This window comes from Sminthopsis crassicaudata, chromosome 1 (assembly GCF_048593235.1).
Source record: "Sminthopsis crassicaudata isolate SCR6 chromosome 1, ASM4859323v1, whole genome shotgun sequence".
In the NCBI taxonomy this organism is placed as follows: Eukaryota; Metazoa; Chordata; class Mammalia; order Dasyuromorphia; family Dasyuridae; genus Sminthopsis; species Sminthopsis crassicaudata.
In genome coordinates, this window is record NC_133617.1 from 438684072 (window position 1) to 438703698 (window position 19627).

General features: G+C 34.2%; 1 protein-coding gene across 1 annotated transcript in view; it reads left to right on the forward strand.

Moving 5' to 3' along the window:
* Positions 1-19627, forward strand: part of SVEP1 (sushi, von Willebrand factor type A, EGF and pentraxin domain containing 1) — a 318610-nt gene that overhangs the window by 42497 nt on the left and 256486 nt on the right.

Sequence of the window (19627 nt, forward strand, 5' to 3'; positions counted from 1 at the left end):
TAGTGACACTGACCTCCTGTATGTTCCATGAACAAGATGCACTCCATCTCTCAGCCCTGGGTATTCTCTTCATTATCTTTTAGGTCTGGACTCTTCCTCCTCTGCTCCAACTGTTGATTTCTGTGTCTCCTTTAGGTCCCAACCAAAATCATACTTCTTATAGGAAGCCTTCTTCAATTCTTAATACTAGTGCCTTTTCTCTGGTAATTATTATTATTATAATTATTCTATATACAGCTTGCTTTGTATATATTTATTTGCACATTTTTTACTCTATTAGATTGTAAGTTCCCATGAAGACAGGGACTAACTATCAAAAATATTCCCAGTACTTAGCATAATGCCTGAAACATAGTAGGCACTTCATAAATGTTCATTGAACTTAATTGTATAGATGAGGAAGCTGAGATATTTTTATAGTCAATTAATAAACATATATTAATTGTCTACTGTATACTAGGCATATATGCTAAGCAATGGAGGTAAGAAGCAGAGTGAGGTAGTAGAGAGAGCATTGGCTTTGGAGTCTTTAAGTCTTTCAAGTCTTGCTTCTGATAAATACTGTTTCTATGACTGTTGGTAAATCATTTAATCTCTCAGTGCCCCCAGGTAATTCTCTGAGACTATAAATCTTAGATAATTACTAATCTGTATTAGTGAAGGGTATCTTCATGCCAGGAGTTCCTCACATTGATAAAAAAGCTAGTAAGATCTCTTCTCCAAAATCTTGAGTGATAGAGCTGTTGGGATTTAGAATCAGGTACATTGTGTCTACCAGCTAAAGTAACTTTTTGTTACATAAGTCCACTTGTGCTAATCTCTCCACCAAGGATTGGTATTTTGATAGAGAACTAAAATGTTAATTGGCAGAATCTGCCAATTTGCTGATGGTGATGGGCATAGCATCTTTAAAATATATAGACTGTATAATTCAGTCTTTCTAATGTCCCATATCAGAGGAAGAAACAATTAGTATAATATGGAAAAGATATATATGACATTAATTTTGTGCTGTTCTCTTCTGTGGATGCATAATAGATATTAAGAGATAATGCTTTCAATATTAATTTTTAAAATCCCTTATTAATAATAATAATAGTGCTTTAAGGTTTGCAAGGCACTATCCTTTGAGCCTTACAACAATAGCACTCTGTGATAGATCCTAAAGATATTATAATACTCATTTTAAAGAAGGAAAAATGAAATTGAGAGGTTGAATGTCTTACTCATGATAATAGAATACAAAGAGGATTTGAACCAAAATCTCTGGAAGTTCAGAACTGTACACACTTCAAGATTGTTTTGCAGAACATTGCAGTTTGGCTCTGAGGGGGAAATAGTTTTGTCTGATGATGATGAATCTCTGGTGTTACTAAATTTTTATTTCACAATCCTGCATTTTTATCATTCTGGTGACTTGCTAGCTCAGGGGAGGTTATTTCTCTGCCAGATACTTGTACATGCTAAGCAGAGACTGAATACAATACAGATGTTTGTGATAACCTCTCGTTCATACAAAATGAATGTTGAACTTTATTTTGGCAGCCAAGGGATTGTCTCATTTTATTAGATAGTTAGTGTTGCGTTTCTAAGAAGGGTTAAACTAATTCAAAAGCTTGTAGAGTTGCTAAGGAGAAAAAGTTGACAATGTATACCACACAGGGGCCTATATTGGCTTACTTCTTGAATCAGAGGCTTTATTTTAGGAAGGAACATGTTTTCATTGAATTAGACAAGTATGTGAGGGTAACATAAATAGGGAATTTGGAAATAATATTCAGCAAACCATTCATTGTTTGGCTTTATTTCTCTATATGTAAAATACATTCCAAACTCTTATCTTGTGTTATGGTATGTTTTGAACATTTATTGCGATTCATATCTTACTATTTCTCTTGCCAAAGAGGACAATTGTTCTAATAAATCTCATTCAATCAGTCCTTTGCTAACAGAAAAGACAAAGTCTTTCCAGGTTATTATTGGCTTTTGTTTTGTTTTGTTTTGTTTGTTGTGGATAGAAGCATAAGGATGAATAGATAGAAGTCTCCTCTCCAGAATCCTTAGTTATTGAGAAATAGGATTGAATGAGATCAGATTAATGTTACAGGTTCAGATGAGATCATGTATATACAGCACTTTAACAAACTTTAAAATACAGTGTAAATTATAGGCAGTGAATGAGAGAAGTAAGTAAGCCTGTTTCATCATACATTCAGAGAGTACTGTCTGACATTTCTTAAGAAGATCCAATAGGATAATTACTGACTTTTACAATTTTTTGTATCCCTATGGAGTCCTTAGCACAGTACCTGTCATGTAGGTAATGCCTACCACTTATTAAATGTTTGTTGATTGACTGACAGAAAAAGCTTGGGATATAGAATAGTCTGCAAAAGATTGGAGTCAGAAATTTTCTGAGTTGGAAGACTTAGAGACTTCTTCATTTACCTCCTTCCTTTTTCCAGAGAGGCCTTGAGAAGTTAATGAACTGATGACTTGATAAAACATAAGTTTTTTCTTTTTTAGAAATGTAAATGCAACCTATCTTTCCAAAATTATTCTGCATTCCTTTCTCTTCATACAAAATCTAGCAAAACTTACCTTCTCACTGTTCCTCACAAATATCTTGCCATCTCTCCTCTCTGTGCCTTTGCAGTAATTGTCTCCCCATGCCTGAAAGTCACTTCTTTTTTATTTATATATATCAGAATCCCTAATTTTTTTTTCAAACCTTAGGTCAACCACCATTCTCCTTGATTCAATGCCCTCACCACCTCCAACTGCTGATTCATTCTCCCCCTCCTTCTAATTTGCCTTGTATTTTACTATGTAAATAAATGTTTGTTTGATTCATTTCCCAATTTGATATTCCAGCACAGATCTACTGACTGATATTCGTTATTTTTATTTGCATTACAAGGTCCCTAATATGTCACACTGGGACCAATCCTTTACTGATGAAGCACCTAGAAATATCCCCAGGAGTTTATATCAAGAAGAGACCCTTCTCCATTTCTTTATTCCAACTTTCTTGAGCTCTCTTTCCTACTTCTTATCCTTTTTAGTTCTCAGCTGAAGCCTCTTCCCCAAACCACAAAGTCACTACTTATGTTTTAGAATCTCTCTTACTCCCTGGGATCCCTTATTCATTCACTCCCTGATGAATGAGGGTCTGGGGAGAGAAAAGTGCCTGCTTCTTCTACAGATATGAGAGGAGAGATGTTATTGAATTCTCAAACTTATTCATCTGGTTCAGAACAATCACAAACATTGATATTGGCATTACAAAAATAATGGAAAAATTCAGAAGATGCCTAGTGAAAAACAAGAACTCCATGGAATTTACCAGCATGATAGTTATGTCTCTATAAAGACAATATTTAATTTACTCAAACAAAGCACAAGCAAAGCTTGGAGAGATACAGGAATCTTGGCTCAGTAACAATTCAAAATACTTTTATGATGTTATAAAGGCTATTCATGGACCAAAGACCCATGGTACATCTCAACTACTTCGTATTGATGGAGCTACATTGATTAATTATAGAGGCATGAGTCTGGAGAGATGGGCCAAACACTTCCATAATGTTCCCAACAGACTATAATCAGCTAACATTGAACTTGTTGCTCATATATCTCAAGGTGAATTAAATCCCTTTGTTACCAGACTTCCAATTGAAGCAGAGGTTTTGAATGCCTTTAGGATCTTCTCAAGTGCCAGATGTTTATTATATTCCAGCTGAGGTTTACAAGGCAGAGGGTCCATGACTTACAAAAACTGACTGAAGTCTTACTATTCAAATGTCAAGAGGAGATTATTTCCCAGGAATTCAAGGATGCCTTCATTTTTCATCTCTATAAAGGCAAAATAAATATTGTCCTGTGACAGTCATATGATAAATCACTGTCTTAGTCACTATCAATAATATTCTTGCCAGAATTCTACTTAACATGCTGATCCTTGGTCTGGAAGATGGTCATCTACCCAAGACCTAACATGGCTTCAGAAAGGCTGAGTTGCTTACTGTTGCTTACTGACTGACAACTCCAAAAGAAATGCCAGAAGCAGAACAGAGGTCCGCATGTGACATTTGTCAGTCTGACCAAGGTCTTTTATACTATCAATCATGAGGGTTTATGAAATAAGATGATAACATTTAGTAGCCTAGAAAAGTTCAATATTGTACCACCAGTTCCACAATAGTTAGATTGCATGGCTTCTGAATAATGGACAATGTTCTTGTGTTTTCCCAGTCACTAATAAAATGAAGTGGGGATCTCTGGGTCCCATGCTTTTTAGCATGATATTTTCAGTGATGTTCTCCAATACCTTCAACAAGGATGAAAATGACATCAAAGTCAGCCACTACACTTACTTAAATTATTTAACTTGACAAGGCTGCAACACAAGACTACAATGGAGGGAGACTTGGTTCATGACTCAGATGATTGTATACACAATGCAATCTGATGTTGAGAAGCACCAGAATATCAATAGATTCTCTGCCTCTTGTGCTAATATTGGCTTGATGATTAACATCAAGAAAACAGAGATTCTTCAACAGCCAACACTATGACATCCATACATGGAGCTATTGATTACAGCAAATGGAGAAACTTTGCTGTGGATGAATTCACATACCTTAGCAGTATACTTTTCAGTGATGTACACGTAGATGCTGAGGTTGACACACATATTGCCAGAGCTAGCTCTTCATCTGGGAGGTTCTGAAGATGAGTATGGGATAGAAGAGAACCTGATCACTTTGTTTAAGTTTGTGAAATCTGGACAGTATACTGGAAAATGGAACCATTTCCATTTGAATTGTCTTAAGAAGATTCTGAAGATCACCTGGCAAAATAAAGTACCAGACACCAATTTGTTTCTTGAGATGAATTGCCAAGCTTTCAAACTCTACTGTAGAGAGTGCAACTCCAATAGGTTGGTCATATTGTTCAAATGATAAGCTTAAAAGATTATTTTATAGAGAATTCACACAATGTATGTGCTTACTCAGAGGTCAGATGAAGCAGTTCAAGGGCACTCTCGAAATCTCTTTGAAGAACTTTAATTGATTGTGAGATATGGGAGACGTCACTATTTTGATAGCATTTTCTCATGTATAATGACATACAGATTATTACACAAATGAATTTAATAATTTAATTTCATAATTGAAAAATATTAGGATGTAAGCTCTTTCTCTGTAGTTTCACTGAAAGCATTATTGATATACCTCCAATAGCCCACAAATCAAGAGAGATGATATGCATATACATAATTTAGATCTCCTTTGCTATATTTCTACATTTTGAAAGATGTTCATATCATGTAGCTTGGAGATTGTTAGAATTTGGCATAGTAACATGTATTAAAAATACTGGTCCTAAGTTTTTATGAAACCAGTGTTTGTAACATGAATATTTATTGTCTCTCAATCTGTGAAAAGTAGGAAAACTTTGACTGTATAGTTATATCGTGCTATATATTTGGTAGATGCTCAGTTTTTATAATCTATACTAGCCATTAGCCTTCAATATATATACTATTGTATAAATGTCTGCTATTTCTTTGAATAATCTATCTTGACCACTAAAGTTAGTCTCCTTAAGGTTATTGCTTCCATGATTTCTGGTGGCAGTGACCAAGTCTTGAAGTATCATCATAGAATCTATTTCCAAAAAGAAGTCATGACTCAAACTTATTATTATTAGCTGAGTTTATGCAGATGTCACCCATGGAGGATATTTTGATTCATTTCTTGGACCTTAGCCTTTTAATAGAGTCCATCTGGAAGTAAATCATTTTCAGTTACATTCTACAAATCCAATGGTATGTGCCTGTTGTCATTCATAATTATTACTTGGTGAAATGATGTCTGTCTATTCCAAAGTATGTCTAACAAGGTTTGAACCTGTTTATCATGTGCTTCTTTTCTTTCTCATTCTCTTTCTCCTCCCCTTTTTCATTGAAGTTTAGAGAAACATAGTTAAGGACAAGTCACTTTTCTAGCATTCTTTTATATTTAATATTCAGAAGATTTTTGCAGAAGTGGATAAAATGCCTGCTTTTAGAAAGAATAGCAATGTAAGTTTATCCCCTGTAGGCTCACAATAGCCAACCCAGTGGGGAAAGCAGTGAATTGAGGGTCAAAACACCCCAGTATTTTGCTTCTGATCAGCACCTCCCTCAAACAGCCTTCTCCCTTTAGAGCCCCTCCTCTTTTCTTACACCTTTTCCTTTCTACTTCTGTTTCTCTTCTATTTGCCTTCCCCTCTCTTTTCCTCTCCCCCTCCCACTTTCCTATAAGGTGAGACAAGTTTCTCTGTGAAATCAAATATGTCTAATATTCTCTCTTTGAGCCAAATCTGAGGAGAATAAGATTCATACAGTGTTCATTCCCTTCCCTTCTTATAATAACTCTTCTTTGCCTCTTTATGAGATGTAATTTCCCTCAGTTTACCTTCATTTTCCTCTTTTTCCAGTACAATCCCCTTTCTACCTCTAGTTTCTTTTTCATATTATCATAATAAAATCAAATTATACCTGCACTCTCTAAATATACCCATCACAGAAATATAGTTCACAAGATATATTTCCCTTTTACTTTTTTATGCTTCTCTTGAGTTCTGTTTGGAGATCAAATTTTTCATTCAGTTCTGGTCTTTTCATCAGAAATAGATGAAATTCACCTCTTATCATTGAATGTCCATCTTCTTCTCTGAAAGATAATGTTTACTTTAGCTTGATAGCTCATTCTTGGCTGTAATCCAAGTACCTTTGCTTTTTGGAATATCAGATTCCAAGCCCTCCAGTCCTTTAAGGTGGAAGCTGCTAAGTCCTGGGTAATCCTGATTGTGGCTCCTTGATAATTACATTATTTTTTTTCTGGCTGCTTGCAATATCTTTTCCTTGGTGCAATAATTCTGTAATTTAGCCATGGTATTCTTTGTGGTTTTAATTTTGGGGTCTCTTTCAGGAGGTGATCAGTGAACTCTTTCAATGGCTATGTTAACTTCTATTTCTAAGACATTAGGGCAGTTTTCCTTTATGATTTCCTGTAAGATAATGTCTAGGTTCTTTTTTTCATTGTGGCTTTCAGAAAGCCCAGTAATCCATAGACTGTCTCTCCTAAATTTATTTTCCATGTCAGTTGTTTTTCCTAGGATGTATTTCATATTTTCTTTTATTTTTTTTGTTTTGTTTGATTCTTGAAGTCTTAATGAGTCATTCACTTCCATTTGTTCAATTCTAATTTTTAGTGTATTCTTTTCTTCAGTTACCTTTTTAACTCCTTTTGTATTTGGCTAATTGAATCTATTTTGGAAAGAGTTATATGCTTTTCCCATTTCATCAAATCTATTGTAGGGAGTTATATGCTTTTCCCATCCCTTTTTGCAAAGATCTCATTTCCTTCCCCCATTTTTCTTCTCTCTTTTAAGATCCTTTATGAAATCTTCCAAGAAATCCTTGTGAAATGAGGAGCAGCTCATATCTCCCTTTGGGACTTCATCTGGAGTTGATTTGCCTTTAGGAATGTCAGGGTTTGAAGTCTGTTCTTCTTTCACTAAAATCTATCTATAGTGAGAGTTCTTTTTGGTTTTTTGCTCATTTAAAAAAACTTTTTGCTGAGACAGTTGGGATAACTAACTTGCCCAAGGAACCAAAGCTAGGAAGTGGTTAAGTGTCTGAGACCAGATTTAAACTCAGACCTTCCTGACTTCAGGGGTGGTACACTATCCACTATTCTACCCATATATCCCTTTTGTTAATTTCTTTTAAGGCTTGAGGTTTGCTCTTAATGCAAAGAAACAACAGCTGCTTTAGTTTTCCCTGGGGCAGTTCTGCTGATTGACTTCCAATGCTGGGTAATTGTGGCTAGGTCCTGTGTTCTTCCAGGGCACAGTGGTTTACAATTTGCGTTTTATAGCAAATCTGCAAGATCACCCACTTGAAACCAGGACAGAGTAGCTTGAGCCTCACAGAAGATTCCCAGGTGTGTGGAAGCAGCAATGCTCTGACTCCCCACTACAACTCCTGGCCCTGGAGTCCCTGTGCTGCAGTTTAGGCTTGGAAGACTTTCCCCCTGTTCATTTGAAACAGACTTATTCTGAAGTTCTTCCAAGGTATCTTCTTCAGAAAATGTGTTGTATTCCAAATATTTGTGGGTTTTGTGATGCCAAAACCAGTTTAGAGGCTTAATCTGCTGTTGGTTTGAGAGGAGGTCACAGAAAGTCAGGTCTGCTCTTTGCCATCTTGGCTCCACCGCTGAAGGAAGAATTTTGTTAAACTTAGAGACATACACATGAGTTACATTAATATTATCAAACTGATCCTACCACCTCTTTTTTCTTCTTTCTCTCCCCCCTAGATAATATTTTATTTGGAACAATAATTTATTTTATTTTTCCAAATAAGGAGTATCTATATTGGACAGTGAATAGAGTATTGGCCTTGGAGTCAGGAGAACCTGAGTTCAATCCTGACCTCAGACACTTAACACTTACTAGCTATGTGACCCTGGGCAAGTCATTTATCACCAATTGTCTCTCAAATAAACTCCCCCAAAAATGTGTAAAAGGTTGTTTTCAACATTCATTTTTGTAAGATTTTGTGCTTCAAAATTTTTCTTCCTCTCTCCCTTAACTCCCTCTTCTCCAAGACAGTAAACAATCTGATACAGGTTATACACATGTAATATTTTCAATCATATTTCCATATTAGTCCTGTTGGGAAAGAAAAATTAGAACAGAACAAAAGAAGAAACCATGGAAAAGAAAAAAGAAAAAAAAACAGTGAAAATAGTATGCTTATGATGCTGTTCGAGTGGTCTAGATTCCTGGTGGTCTAGAGGTTAGTGGCTATAAGAGAGTTATTAAGAATCCCTTTTAAAGCAAACACGGGTTTTAGGAGTGAAAGAATTCACTCATTCCCAAACATTAGTTGCAAAATGAAATTTATTGTTAGATAGAAATCAGTCTACCAAGAGACTGACTTCTATAGTGGCAGATCTATGGAAAATGGAGTTTTACACTGAGAATGCAGTTCTCAGTGGACAGAGAAAGTCCTGGCAGTAAAGGGAGCTGCCAAGGTCCATCTGCAAAGACTTTAGTTAGGGAAAGCTTATTATATTGGATGTCTTGGTGGAGGCTGGGACAACCAGAGCAGATCAGAACCAGTGGGGCCAGGACAAGTCTGAATCTCCTATTGGATCAAAGGGATGTTTTTTGACCAAGATTTGTAATTAAATCAAAGGCTCTGGGATCCTAATGCTTCAGTCAGGAGGGGCTGGGAATCTGAAAGGAATCACAGATCAATAGGGAATACAGTTTCTTAAAAGGACCACGACTTGCTTCACTTTGGTCTGCATTTAGTCTCTATAATTCTCTCTCTCTGGCATTTTCTATCCCAGTCTATTGGAATTGTCTTGGATTGCTAAATTACTGAGAAAAGTTTGTCATAGCTGATCATCACATAATCTTGTTATTACAATGTTCTCCTGATTCTGCTCACTTCATTCAGCATCTGTTCATGTAATTCTTTCCAGACTTTTCTGAAATCAGCCTGCTCATCATTTCTTTTTTTTCAATAATAATAATAATAATAGTTTTTTTTTATTTTTCAAAATATATTCAAAGATAGTTTCCAACATTCATCCTTGTAAAACCTTATGTTCCAAATTTTTCTCCCCCCTTCCCCAGCTCTCCCATCCCCTATACAGCAAGCAATCCAATATAGATGAAACATGCTCTAAATATATATATATATATATATATATATATATATATATATAAACACTTCTAAATATATTTTCACATTTATAATGCTGCACAAGAAAAATCAGATCAAAAAAGAAAAAATGAGAAAGAAAAAAACAAACAAGCAAACAACAATAACACCAAAAAAGGTGAAAATATTGTTTTATAATTCATGTTCAGTCCCCATAGGACTCTCTCTAGACACAGATGGCTCTCTCCATCACAAGTCTATAGGAATTAGCCTGAATCACCCCATTTTGAAAAGAACCAAATCTATCACAGGTGATCATCAGATAATCTTGTTGTGGTGTACAATGTTCTTTTGGTTCTACTCACTTCATTTAGCATCAGTTCATGTAAGTTTCTCCAGGACTTTCTGAAATCAGCCTGCTGATCGTTGCTAATAGAATAATATTCCATTACATTGATATATCACAATTTATTCAGGTATTCCTTAATTGAGAGACATTCATTCGATTTCTAATTTCTTGCCATTATAAAGAGCTACTACAAATATTTTTGCACATTTGGGTCCTTTCCCTCTTTTATGATCTCTTTGGGAAACAGATCTGGATATGCACAATTTTATAGCCCTTTGGGCATAATTCCAAATTGCTCTCTAGAATGATTGGATCAGTTCACAACTCCGCTAACAATGTTACCTTTTTCTTCCAACCAGGGTTTCTCTCTCCTTAGTCTATTATAGAACGGGTTGTAGTTCCAAAATACTTATGTCTAACTCTGTTGTGGCTGAAGCAAGCAAAGTACTCTTTGGAATTTTTGAAGATTGGGAAGGTTTTTATTAACAATGGACAAGAAGCAGAAAGTCTAAAAAGATTCTTTATTTTATCATCCTACACTCACTTGATGAGAAAAGTTGGTAGCATCCCTACAACCCCTCCACACAACACACACACACACACACACACACACACACACACACACACACAGTTTTATATATTCCCCTCAAAGAAGAAAAGTAAAATTCATCAGAAGACATTCATCAGAAGAGTTTTAGAAGGAAATCCAACAATGGTATTTTCATCACAGCAGTTATGGCAGGAGATTTAGAGAGAAGAAGAGAGTAGCCTCTTCCCCTCCCCCTAACTCCAAGGCTGAAGATTAGGAGCCTTAAAGCCAAAGTTGGGTCACTATTTAGGACTACTAGAGGAGAAGTGACAGAGTGGTTGGAGGAAAAGAGAACATAAGCTTCAAGGATTTGTTCTTCTTTCCTCCTTTACTATTGCCAGCCCTAACATTGCATACCAACCCTAGAACAGATATATAAGGATTGGGGAGAGACAAAAGGGAACTTAGCATCAGGCAAGAGAGAAGACAAAGAGAAGAAAAAGGTGGTAAGGAATTACACAATCAAAGATTTAGAGCCAGAGGGGACCTTGGACATAAACTAGTTCAACCACTGCATTTTACTGATGAAAACCTTAGGTACAGAGAAGTTAAGTGACTATTGCAAGATCACATAGGTAGTAAATGGCAGACCCATCATTTGAATACAGATCCTTTGACTCCAGTGAATTGTACACCATGCTGTGCTTGTTGCCTCCCCAATCCCAGGTTCTGGAAGCATGGAAGGAGTAAAGATTTGCCTATGACAACTAGACTTTTGGAATAGTATAGCTTTTCCAAGGAGAGCAATTTATGTATAAGAGAAATATATACATATTTAACTATATGTATGTATATACATACAATTTCATACATATACACATATATGCACATAAGTACATTAATAAATGTACATGCATATGTATTTTGTATACAAACAAGCCCATAGCATCATATATCTAGAGTTGAAGGGAATTTTCTTGTCAAAGATATTAGTTTGCTATATCCTTTTGCAGCTCATGTTATGGATAAGGAAACTGAGGCAAACTGAGTCAAGTGACTTACTGGGTAACATTGCTAGTAAGTGTCTGGAGCTGGATTAGAACTCAAGTCTTCCCAATTCTAGGCCCTACATTTTATCCATTGAACCATCTAGCTGTCTTAGTATCTAAACCCAATTCCTCTGACTGCAGAGTTACTCCATTCACAATACCATGCTGCCTATTTGCTGTATCATAAGGATATTTATACTATTAAAGAAAACACTCATTTTAATTTTAAATTCTGCAGTGTTTATTAAATAATAAGATTTTTAATGGTTTAATCTCAAAAGTAGTATTTTGATGATAAATGCTTAGGAGAAAAAAATTTAGAGCATTTATCACTATCTTTCCAGGATGCGAGTCTAGCAACAGACACAGATCATGGATGTAAGGAAATCTAAAAATAGACTTGTCTGTTTTTCCCCACACACATTTGGCTTTCCTAGTGTATTCTCATTGTTCTTGTCCCCTTTTGCCCCTTCTAAGAGGGATGCTTATTCTGAGGTTACAGCTGCAGAACTTAAAAGCCAAATTGTTAAATACATTACTATTTTTTTCTCCCTACATCTCTCAACTTGGCTGCAGGATCTTTCTTTGCTTCATTTCAAAGTTGGTTCCAAAACTAGCAATTGTGTGAGAGCTTAATGCAATGTTGGAATGCTGATTTTTACAATGGTCACATGTGCCTGGCTCTGTGAAAATATATGTTCATATGTTTATGCACATATATATGTGTATATATTATATAGTGTTGATTCAATGGATTCAGTCAAATAAGTTATTTGACATTTCAAAAATAAAATAATTGGTTGATTAATTTTTTTGTAGCAGACCTCTGATTTTATCGATATGGGGCAGGAATCTCTAAACACTTTGGTTATGCATTTCCAGTATTTATTTAATTATAATATTTATTTACAAATTTACTTGTAATAAATTCTACTTATACTTTATATGAATTATTCAAGATGGAAATTAAGAAAATTGAGATAAAAATGAAATAATATTTTCTCACTGGGGTTTATTAAGTAGAGGAATATAATGGACAAACATATAGGAAAAAAACATTTTGACAGGGATGTGAAGAATGAATTTAAAAAGGAAGAGATATGAAACAGAAATCAACTAGGAGACTATTATAATATTATAATTATATAATATTATATATTACTATATAATATATTATAATAAGGAACTGAACTGGGTTTGTGGCTATATAAATGAGGAGAAGAGAATGGAAGCTAGAAAAGTGAAAACTATTGTTTGGGTGTATAAGATCAATAAGAATGAGGAATCATAGATCATACCATAGTTGTTAATCTAGGAGGTTAGAAAGATGGCAATATCGTTAACAGAACTGGGCAATTTGGAAGGGCTGTGGATTTAGGGGGAAATATATTTCACAAGTATGTCTCATTCTCCTGTGGGAATCATTCTGTTCCATCAAAATGAAAAAGTTGTAGAAGCTTCCCTTGCCATTCATTGTCCTGGAGCCAGAGCCCACTTTCCAAGGGGTATCTAATGCACTAAGAGGTGACAAGGGAAAATATAACAAAAACACTGCCTGTAAGCCACAGGCAACATGAGGATCAAAGAATGGATTTCCTCCCTAAAGAACAATTCAATTTTGAATCAAAATCTGCTAATAGTTAATTCGCCTCATTAATAGAGCTGCATGATTATTATTCTCACTGACACAATGTTGTGGGCTAGGGAGGGAAAAGTTATTATGCCTTCCCAATTCAAGTAACTAAAAAGTAACTGGGTTGTATGTAGATTAATAGAGTCTGGGCCCAGTGTGCCGGTATATGAAAAAAATTCTCTATGCACACCTATGCAAGTTGGTAAGGGTTGATAGTTGTTAAGTATGGGTAAGTGGGAAGTATACCGTTGGATATACAAGATACTCAGATTCATGCTAGAGGCTCAGAAAATATGATAAGAAAATACAGAGTGATACATAAAATTTGAAGGCATGACTAAATTTAAGTATTAATTTAATTTAAATCTAGTTATATTATCCCAGGCCAGCTTAGTACAGTGGATAGAGCACAAGGTTTGAAAACAGGAGGACTCATCTTCATGGTTTCAAGTCAGGTCTCAGACACTTACAAGCTGTATGACTCTTGGCAAGTCACTTAGGCCTGTTTGCCTCCGTTTTCTCATCAGGAAAATGAACTGGAGAAGAAAATAGCCAATCACTCCAGTGTCTTTGTCAAGAAATCCCCAAATGGGGTCATGAAGAGTTGGATACAACTGAAATGATTGGACAATCAATATTGCTTTGAAAAATAAGAAAAGGATTCCTCATTGTTATTACCTTTAGATTATAGTTTAAATTATATGTAATATGAGAGGTAGTATAGTTTAGAAGATAGTAACTGTAAAGCAGGAAGAACTGGGTTCAAGTGGCTCCTTTGCCAGATACAGACTGTATGAACCTGAGTAAATCCATTAATCTCTCAAGCTCTAGGCAACTCTATAATAATGTAAGCTACTATAGATGGAGAGAACTACATTGGTAGAGATAGATTCCTCATCTGAGAGTTCCTTGTCTCAATATCCAAGGCTCCATACCTTTCCATATGTGTGTGTATGTGTATGAGTGTGTGTGTGTATATGTGTATATATATATATATATATATATATATATATATATAATTTATATTTTATTAGTTTATAATAGAATGGTATATAATTAACATGAAATGTTACTACTTCAAATTGTTTTAATCAATAAAAAGAAATTCAATAATCACTATTTTTAATAATCAGCTATTTTGTACAAAAGATTTGAACCAATAGCCATAATCTAATATTTATAATAGGTGGGAGGTGCACTACTTCATTTCTTTCCCACTGTCTAGATTTGTTCCTATCCCTCTGCTTTTCGATTTCTCTTGTAAAGCTTACAATGTGTTGTGATAACATGTAGTTGGTAGTATTATAATTGTTCTCTTCATGTTTATGTGCACACATATCCACCACTAAAGTCCTTCTTTAATCTTTATCATAGTGGGAAGGTGATCCTGAGCTCTTGGAAACCATGCCAATACCATATAATTTGAATACCAGTTTGGCATTTGTCTATTATATGCTCCATCAAATTCATTAAACTTCATCACATTGATTATGAGGTCATGAAATTTGAGGGCTTTAGAAACCTAAGAACAATGAAGTATATACATCTAAGCATAATACAAAATATGGAATTTTGTGATATCCATATGTATACACATATATTTACATTTTTCTTCACAAGTTACAACTCTGATTTCTTTCTGGATATTGGAGATTTTTTTAAAATAAGTGCTCATATGACCATGACCAATTCCTCTAAAATGCTTTATTTTTTAAAGAAGTTTATTGCTTTGGCTATTGTCTCTCCAGAAAAAGAGAACCATGATCCTTTTTATACAAACTACCTCCACCAACATCTGTATATGGTTTGTTGTCTTGTAACAAGACTTTAAAAAAAAAAAAAAAAAGAAAGAAACAACCAAAGTTTAATTGGAAAGTATCATCAGAGTGCCTTTGGCTATTTGAATAAGCCATTGAGATTGCAACCATATTGAAGAAGTTTTTCTTCATTTTAAGATAATTTAATATAGATTAATAGGAATGTGTATGCATTGGCACTTACACATTGATTTGTAAATAAAAATTCTATTAGAAAAAGTAATTTTCTCTTTTTCACAAAGCAAACCAAAGATTGTATGATTTTACTAAGTTGTATAGAATGAATAGAAGAAAAACCACTAGTGAACAATGTTCCAAGTTTTCTCCCTACCTCTTCTCCTATCCCCTCCCCAAGAGAGCAAGCTATCCAATATAGGTTAAACATGCTCCATTCTTCTAAACATATTTCCATAATTGTCATATACACAAGAAAAATCAGATCAAAAGAAAAAAAAATACAAGAAAAGCAAACAAACAACAAAAAGGTGGAAATACTATGCTTTGATCCACATTCAGTCACCATAGTTCTCTCTCTGGATGCAGATTGTATTTTCCATCAGAAGTCTATTGGATTTGCCTTGAATCAACTAATTGTTTGCCAAATCCATCAAAGTTAATCATCACATAATCTTCTTGTTACTATGCACAGTGTTCTCTTGGTTCTGCTCAAATCACTTAACATCAGTTCATGCAAGTATTTCCAGGCTTTTCTGAAGCTTTGCTCATCCTTTCTTATGGAACAGTAATATTATATTACATTCATATATGGTTTTTTTTTCATTTCTAGAACTGAGAAACAGTATGGTATCATGGGAAAAGATTGAATTTTGAAACAGAAGACTTGAGTTTAATTAATATATGGTCATGGGTATGATGCTTTTACCATCTCAAAGGCTTAGTTTTCTCATTTGTAGAATGGGCATAAAAGCACCTATATTCTTACTTCACAAGCTTAAAAGCAAAGTGTCTTGTTAGAAAATTATATATACAATTAGAATGATCTTTTGTAGGTAATTATCAAAAGAATGAACATTGTGTTTAATGTTTTCTGAAATGTTACAAATTCATAAGCAGTATTTACTAAAAATTTGGGTAAATAAAATATTAAAAGTGTACACAAGCATTTTACTTGAATTTCAATAAGTAAGGTAAGTGAATGAAAATCTAAAGCCCTTAGAGAGGAAGCAATTCTCTCTGGTGAGTGGGTGGAGAATCCTACCACCTTAATTCCTTTTTTCAGAAAGTAAATACAGTTTTAGATTTTAATAAGTGCCTTCATTGTATCACCATATTTTTTTCTCTTTATAAATCCAAAATATGTAAATTTCCAGGTCTTTGTAGCATAGGAGATGCCAATTTATTGGCATTTTCCTTCTTGTAGAGAGAAAAAGGCATTTCATTCCAATTCTTTCTTCCAATTTTATTTGACCTTTTCTTTGACCAATATCCCAGAGCCTCAAACTCAAAATAAGAAAAAAGCTGAATTTTAGTCCTGACTCTACAACTAACTACATGACTTTGGGCAAGACAATCCATTCTCTGGATCCCAGCTTCTTAAAATGTGGTTCATGATGTCATATGGAGTCTTATAATTGAATGTGGGGGTCATGAAATTATGATTTATTATAAACAAATATTTGATTTGTATACCTATTTACCTGGGGTCATATAAATATTTCTTGGGCATAAAAGGGTTGCAAATGGAAAAAGTTTTAAGAAGCTCTAAGTCTTCATCTACAAAACAAAGGGATTAGATTGGGTGATATATAAGGTGCCTTTTGGTCTAACATTTTATAATTCCATATACTTGTAACATCTTTCATTGCAATTTTATTGGCATAACAATGTTACTCAGTTAACCTTTCTTATTCTACAATGAAGTCCAAAGTAAGCATGTGTTGAAACAAGGAAAGAAAAATAATGACTGGCTTTTAAAATACTTTAATTAATATCTATTATCACCTTTAGCAGTAACAACAAAAATTTAAACACCTCTCCCTTTAAATATATGTTAAAGAGGTGAAAGTTTAATAAACATATGGTTCCTGCTTTTAAATACTTTATAGTCTAGCTGGAGATTAGCTAGAATAATGAGAGATAATAAGATAAATAACCATGTGAGATAGAATGTTAAGTGCCAAATAAGTTATACAATAAACGAATTTAATGAGAATTTAGAGAAATACTATTGTAGAAAAAAAATTATTGGTTGAGGAAAAAATTAATCCCAGACTTGACTCCTGATGGAAGATCTAGATAATCAGAAAGGATAGGCAGCAGTATATTCTAAGCAAGAAATACTGTGCAAACAGAAGCATAGAGATAGATATTCAAATGGTTTATTCCCAGATCAGTGAATAGTTTGATTCATGTAGAGAAAATTCCTATGGAAGGATATATATAACATGGATGAAATACCAGCTTTTGGACCTTTTTTTTTTTTAACCTAGATCTAGCTCCTCACTCACTGAATGACAGAATTTCAGAGTCGAAAATTTTGTTTTGTAGTTTTGTAGGCTAATATTCCAGCCTATACCTGATTAATTATCTAAACTTCTCTTCTAAAATACACCATAAGAATTCATTCAGAACCTGCCAAAAGTTCAGACAGAGGAGAATTTAGAAAAAGCTATTAGATTTTCCAGTTAAAATATCGTTAACAACTTTGGGGAGAACAGTTTCTATTGATTAAGTCAGAAGCCAGATGGCAGAAAGTTTAGAAGAGAAGGGAACAAATAGGAACATTGACTGGAAACAGGTTTTTCAAGGAATTTGAGATAGAGAAGAAAGATATATATATATAAAGAGCCGGTAAGGGTATAGTATCCAGTGGTGTTTTTATTTGTTTGCTTGATTGCTTTTGGTTCTGTTTTTTAAAATGCATAAAACTTGGGTCTTTTTGAAGGCAGCAGGAGAGAAATAGTATAAAAGAGAGACTGAAGATAAGAGACAATATGCATAGTTGGAATCAAGGGTACATGTGAATGCAAAGAGAAGAATCATTTCTTCCTGAGAGACTGGAAAAAAATAGGAAATAATGGGGAATTGTGTCAAGAGTTTGTGATATAGGAAGGAAGAGTTTTTAGATATGAAGAAGAATAGAAATAGTGAAAATTCCTAGTGAATAGCATTGATTTTATCAATAGTGGTAAAGTCCTCAACCAAGAATGTAGAGGAAGAGCATGATATTGAGGAGGTGATCCTGAGGAGAAAAGGTTTAGAAATACGATTGTGGTAAGTGGCATGGAGAATCAGTTGGATTGCCTGGTTGCGGTGAGGATCCAGTTGAGAGCAGATAACATAAATTTCTAATGGATTGAATCAGGATATTTATGAGTTTTCTTGAACTTCCATTAAGAAGCACATGAAGAAGAGTCCTCCTGACTTCAGGACCTATCCACTGCACCACTTAGCTGCCCCTTGTGAGTGATGGTAATATGTAGAGTGTGACCATTCCTGTGTGTAGTTGATGACCATTCTTGTGTGTAGTTGATGACCATTCCTTTGTGTAGTTGACATGGAGTAAACAAATATGTCATAGAAATTGAATAGAATGAAGAACCAGAAGGTTAGAGTATTTGAGAGTTTCTGTTGCCTTTTTTGCAAATTAATTTGTTTCAGAATTTCATTGGTGATAAAAACTATGCATTATCTAAGTGGTTTTGCTTTCCTTTTGAATAAAGAAATACTTGTAAAAATACCCACCTTCCTCTACAAAAAAGTAGCCTAGACATTGAAAATTTTATTCTATGGCCATAAGCAAATATGCTGATAAAGTCAGACAACCATTAAAAACTTTGGATCGTGAATTGTTACTAGCTAATTAAGTAGCATAATAACCCAATTTTACAACCAATAAAAAATACAATCATATCAGCCATCATTAACTCTTGAAGACATAAAATAATTTTTAAAATATATTTGTGTTTTTCACATTTGCCTTGCATAAAAAAATCATTTAAAATAGATTTATCAGGACTTTGTCATTGGATTTATATTTTAAAAGCCCAAGAAATAATAAAAGATATTACATTCCCAAACAACATGAAAGATAATGCCTATTATCATTATCATTATAAATGAGATCCATAAGCTTGTGACATTCAGTATGATTCAATTAAATAAGTGTTTACTAAATGTGGCAGATGTTGTGGATATAAATACAAAATCGGATTGGTTCTGTTGAATAAATATAAGGCTAAATGTAAAGTTCATCTTGGACTCAGGTCCCACACTGTCACTATAAGACATTCAGTTCAACTTGATTCATTAAGTAGCTTCTATATTCAAGACCATATGCTAGGTGTTGAAGATGCCAAAATAAATTAGGTATGGTCCTTGCTGTCAAAAAGATTATAAAATTGTAGGAGAAATAAGATCAATACACATATGACTATATTACCAAAAAATAATATGATTGATTGCATAGGGGAATTACAAAGTTTAGAAGAGAGAGAATAGAGTTGGGGAATCAAGGAAAACCTCTTAGGGAAGTTAAGGGTGAAGTAAGATCTTGAAGT